This window comes from Myotis lucifugus, unplaced genomic scaffold, assembly GCF_000147115.1.
Source record: "Myotis lucifugus unplaced genomic scaffold, Myoluc2.0 scaffold_83, whole genome shotgun sequence".
NCBI classification, from domain to species: domain Eukaryota; kingdom Metazoa; phylum Chordata; class Mammalia; order Chiroptera; family Vespertilionidae; genus Myotis; species Myotis lucifugus.
Genome location: NW_005871131.1, coordinates 2,735,452 through 2,741,451, shown reverse-complemented (window position 1 = coordinate 2,741,451; position 6,000 = coordinate 2,735,452). Strand labels below are relative to the sequence as shown.

Below are 6,000 nucleotides of genomic sequence, written 5' to 3'. Positions count from 1 at the left end.
AGGTGGTGGTGGAGGAGGAGGAGGAGGAGAGATTCTTTTCCAGTAGGCATTGTACACCATCAGAGATGTTACTGCCTTGGAAATTCTTTCCAACCCTCCTGTCAGAGCAGGTCAGGGCCCTAGTGTGTTGCCATAAGCTGGAAATTTGACATCTCAGTGCGTTGGGATCCTAGCCTGGTCCCACCACATACTAGCTGTGTGACTTTGAGTGTGTATCTTGAACTCTCTGTGCCTATTTCTGGAGCAACATAATGGGTTAATAATAGCGACCTCTTCGGAGTGTAAGGACTGGATGCCATAAAACAAAAGAGTCGGTGCTCAGTGAGTGTTGACAGGCCATTCTCTCCTTGGTACTTAGCACAATTCTAACCAATTAATCACATGTGCAGATTAATTATTTGTTGAATGTAATGTCCTACATCAGGGTAGGGAACGTCCAGCCTATGGATATATAAGGCCCACGAAATCATTTGGCCTGGCCCTGCAAAGACATTAGGGATGAGTTCATTAAATGTTTGACCAACTATAGCAGGCTAATTGTTAAGTTGATAATTTTGTATGGCCTGGGAGTGATGTTATCAATATCCAAATGGCAGAAAAAAGGTTCCCCACCCCTGTCCTCCATGCTCACTAGATGTGTATTTTATAAGTCAGAGCTAGTGCCTGTCTCATTCAACCACAGTCCCTAGGACAGTGGTTCTCAACCTTCCTAATGCCGTGACCCTTTAATGCAGTTCCTCATGTTGTGGTGACTCCCAACCATAAAATTATTCTTTGCTACTTCATAACTGTAATTTTGCTACTGTTATGAATGGTAATGTAAATATCTGATATGCAGGATGTATTTAGGCAACCCCTGTGAAAGGGTCGTTCGACCCCCAAAGGGGTCGCGACCCACAGGTTGAGAACCACTACCCTAGGACTTAGCGTGGTTCCTGATAGATGCTTTAAACATCCTGGGAGGGAGAGAGGAGGAGAGGGAAGAAGGAAAGAAAGATTGATTCTTATACTTTTAAAAAACATAGTTTGAAGACAATATAAAACTAAACTGCATTTGCCTTTGTGTTCCTTTAAGAACCCATTTCACATCCAGTTCTACAGCGCAAAACGAGGTAGCTTTTTTCCTACTCCCTTGTTTTCAGGTGTGTGTGCATTGGGGCTCATAGGACTCCGAGGCCCTGACTCTCTAAAGAGCCTGACTTCCCTCAGCTGGAGGCCGGCTTGTGTTTGTGCATTTTCCTTTTCCCTTTCCACCTACCCAGGGAGTCTCCTCCTCCCCCAAGAAGGCCAGTTCCTTTTGTTGCAGGAAACTCTGATTTGGTGGTTGCTTAGAAAACACAAAAAAAGTTTGAAGCATGTTGAAATTAAAGCACAGTTAATCAAATGCAAAACTCCATGCAGCCCCGATCTGCCAGAAATAAATAGTTTAAAAAATGATTTTCAGATTGCTGACAATGATGACTGTGTTTATGGCAGTGAGGTTGCCTGCCTTCCCCGGCCATCATCGCCGGCGTGCACCCAGCATTTAGAAATTAAACAAAAACACATTGAACTTGCTGCATTAGCTGTTGCCACATCGGAACGCTAATGGGTTTAGTGACCACAACCGACCCAGGCCAGAGTGTCAACAGCCAAAGGACCGACCTCGCTGGCTGTTTGTACTTTGCCCAAGTTGTTACAACTTTAATTCTTTGCAGCTTAATTTTCCTGCTGTTTTGGCCTGTCGTTCCCCCCCCCCCCCCACCCCAACCCCGCCATGTCTTAAAGAGCATAGCAGCCAGCCCAGCCTCCTTACAGCAAGGCCATGGCCGTGACGAGAGGTCCGCAGAGGCCGGCGCCTCAGCCTCTCGGTCTGATGACAGGTAGACCAGGGCTCCAGAAGGTGCACTTGAGTGTCCTCCCCCTCTGCCTGCAGCCTTCCTCAGCCAGTCACTGTTAACATTCGTTCTGGAAACGGCCCAAGGCGAAGCCGAGGGAAAGAGCCCCTTGACTTACCGCTCGTCTGGAAAAGTGGTCTTCCTGCCTCCCTTCCGGACAAGAAAGCAGCTGCCTGGCATTTGCACCTTGCCCGCGGTTTCTCGGTTTCTCTGCATGCCTCGCAGGCCGCCAGCCCTGCCTGAGAAACCAGGCCAACTGCCTCCATTTCTAGGCAGCCCAGCCCAGCCCCGGGCTGCAGGACCTTGGCGGGGAAGAGGTTAAATTGCTCACCCGCCTGGCTGTGTGCTTTCCTGCCCACACTTGCTCCTGGCCTAAGGCAGTGCCTGTTGTTTGGGGAGGGGGGAAAGGGAGGTCTCGCCTGGACCCAGGTGGCCGACAGGCAAACCATGTTATTAAGAAGCAGGGATCGCAAAACCTTGATCTTCAAAAGAGACCCCTAATTAGTCCCTGGCCCAAGAGTAAATGGCATTCCACCCCAGCTAGGCGGGAAGGGCGCCTTCGAATCCTGGGGACTAATTGCCATTATTGGCTCTAGGAAGATCCTGTTGTAAACACTTGTCCTCCCAGTCGCTTCTGGTCGGCAAACTGGAGATATCAGGTTGTGCCTTCTGTCTCGAATTCTCCAAAACGCCTCGCCGGCTCCTTTTCCCAGGAGGGGCATCTCCTGCTTGCCCAGGAAGCTTTCTGAGCACCCGGCCACAGAGACGCCCTTGTCTGGCGCGCTCATCCTCACAGTGAACGGTTTCCAGTGAAGGGAACTGAAATGGGTTTCACGTTATTCTCATTGGAATGTGAAAATGCTGTCTGGAAAATCAACTTTAATTTCAAGGCGGACAGGTTTGTCATGAAGCTAATGGGGCTTATGCTTCCAACCCCTCGAGTACACGGACCTTTCCCAAGACCAGGGCAAGGCCCTAACCATGGGCTCAAGGGGCCGTATACTTTCGAACTGTTTGAAGCAGCCAACTGTTTCTGTACCCCTTTTCTAAAAGAGAGCCACCCCTCTTTTAGCAGAACACCAGGGCGTGCTCTGCAATGCACAGCAAACTCCTCCAGGCCACGTGCAGGGTGGGAGGTGTTGTCTAAGTTTGACTAGAGAAGGTTTCTACCCTTGAAGTAGAGAATGTTTTCAAGACTCTGGGATCCAGAGACCCTGGATCCATCCCCTTCCAGGGCAGCCTGGACAATACACACCTCAGATGGCAGAAGAGGCCAGCCTCCGAGAGGCTCGGGGGCTGTGGGGATTTGGGCGGGAGGCTCCCAAACCACAGGGATTCTATTATCTGGACATTCTCAGGGCAAGAAGTATGTCTGAATGGGGCAGGAGGGGTAAGGAGAAAGCTGAGAGTCATTTCTGAATAGTCTTATGAAGTGTGAGTTTCCTGTTCACCTTGAGGATCCGCTTTTAGCAAGTAGTTAGGGGCCCTGTGGTGACGTCAGATAGCCCCCTTTCTCCCAAAGCTGAGCTCAGAATCCTTGGGTCAGGAGCTGAGGAGTCACCATGACTCGGCAATAATTCCTTTGTGTGGACTCAGGGTGGGCCAGGAAGCTGGACGTTCCATACACCAGGCTTAGGAGATTTGCTCATAGGATTCCATTGTCTCCGTGATGAAAGCAGATGGTTTTCCCTCTGCAGGTAACCTAATAACCTGACACAACAGATGAGGGCGCGGAGGGGTGGGCCCGCCGGCCCGCCCGAGTGGGGTTCTCCCACATGACTCCGGCATTTTCCCCTCTCTGGGGCGCGGGTGTTCTGTTTGTTGAATCAGCCCTGTCTCCCATGTCATTCGCTGCACCCCCCAAAGATTCCCAAAGCATTATTTTAACCTATACGTTTCACTGATTTGAGATGTTAGAAATTGTATGCCAAACCTTTGGTTATTTTAACTAGTTCAGAAAAGAAAGACTAACATCGGTTTTGACAACAAACAAAACCAGTTTTTGTTCTATCAGTTATGTTTAAAAGATTCCAATTTCAAACTAAACACAATGTGTGGTTATTCTGTCAGCGATTTATATAGCCACGAGGGCGCCACAGTTACACACTGCATACATCATTGTATTTTTAAAATGTACTTAATGAACATTTTTTTTCTTTTCTAGTAACTACTTCATTGCCTTAAATGAATGCATTCCAATAGAATTTGTAACAAATGACCACTTTGTGTTTGCATTAATGCCAAACACGTTTAACAAATTTTTAACAAGGAACCCTGGCAAAATGCCAAACTCCTGGAGGGACACTGAAGGAATGCTATAAATTTAAACTAGATTTTACCTTTTCACTTAGCTCAGCAAGTGTCTTAGGTGTCTTGCTATCTCAGGATTGTGGCATTTCTATTTTATGTCAGATACGTTGTACATTTTTATTGTTTTTATTGCTTAGGTTGTACCTATTTCCACAGGACATTTAAATCTCTGCAGCCGTGTCTGAAATAATATGGTGGCGGCTTAGAAATTGAGCTTTATGTCTGCAAATTATTTGTATCTTGTGCAGGTTGGTAGAGGCATATATGCAAATACACCTTATTAAAATATAATTATATTTAAAACAGCCCAGTCAACCAATTAAATACAAAAAAAAATAAAATAGATTAGAACAATGGTTCTCAACTGGGTGTGATTTTGTCCCACAGGGGATATTTGGCTATATTTGGAGACAGTTTTTAGTGTCATGATTGGGCAAGGGGTGATGCTACTGGCATCTAATGAACAGAGGCCAAGGATGCTGCTAAACATCCTATAATGCACCAGCATCCACAACAAAGAACTGTCCAGCCCCAAGTGTCCACAGGACCAAAATTGAGAAATCTGAGAGTAGAATGACAAAGACCTTTGGCTTGTGGGCAGTCTCTCAGGCTAAAGAAGGTGTTATTTTAAGAAAAAAATTACAACTAAAAGCACATTTCATCTCAACCAATGTTTTCAAAGTTACATGGAATACCTTCCGCTGATGTTGGGTGGCAGACTTCTGATTTTCACTTCTGCTGCCTCTGCCCTTGAAAAGAAAAGAGCCCGGTCCATAGTGGCCGAGCCTCACCTGTCTCCTGAGGTGCTGCCGGGGTGGCTGGTGGCCCAAGTTATGGGCAAGCCCAGCTGACGTGTGCCAGGTGCAGCCCGCTGGCGAAGGTCACCGCTGGGCAGGGGCACCATCTCCGAGGCAGGGCCCAGGGAGAGTGCTGCACACCCACAGGGGATAGTTTTAGGTGGGCAAGCACTTTCATTTCAGTAGCTATGCAATTATTAGAATGTCTAGTGGACAAATGCTGGCACCATTATGGTATTAAGTAAATCTTTCTTAAAAAAAGAAACTTCAGTTTTTGGAAAAGATATTTTGAAGAAAAATATTAATTAAATGTGGCAGGTGTTATGGAGAGCTTACAAAAGACCAAGGCTTTTTTAAAATGTACTTTTGTGAAAAGAACACGAAAGACCAAGGCTTCGAGAATCCTCGTGGTAGAGAGAATGGGCTCTGGATGGAGGAGATGTGGGTTCAGTCAGATGCCAGGAGGGTGGGAATTTGACCCAAAGCAGTTCCCTTAAGCTTCAGCTGCCGTATCTGCTTCAGACTAGCAACAAGGTTGGTGTCATCCAGCTGGTTTGAAATAATTCACGCAAAAGCACAGAGCGCTGTGGCAGACAGCATGCCCTAAACGTTAGCCACGAATAACTCTGACCACAGTGATGTCAAAAATCACAAGGACACTCAGCAGTGTGTGCCCACCTGATTTCCTTCATTTAAAATACTGTGGTGGCCCTGGCCTGCTAGCTCAGGTGGTTAGAGTGTCATCCAAATACTCCAAGGTTGTGGGTTCCATCCCCCGTCAGGGCACATGTAAGAGTCACCCAAGGATTGCATAAATAAGCCGAAAAACAAATCGATGTTTCTCTCTCTCTCTCTCTCTCTCTCTCTCTCTCTCTCTCTCTCTCTCCCTCTCTCTCAAATCAATAGATAAAAATTTTAAAATCTATAAATTAATAAATAAAATGCTGTGGGTAGTTGCACCAGCAGACAGAATCCAAAGATGAAGTCTGGAGTCCCTCAGTTGCCCTCCCTCAAGC

At 46.9% G+C, this 6,000-nt stretch overlaps 1 protein-coding gene across 2 annotated transcripts in view; it reads left to right on the top strand.

Annotated features, from left to right (window-relative positions):
* ERC2 (ELKS/RAB6-interacting/CAST family member 2) overlaps positions 1-6,000 on the top strand; it is an 869,271-nt gene that overhangs the window by 854,374 nt on the left and 8,897 nt on the right. The gene's annotated exons all lie outside the window — the stretch shown is intronic.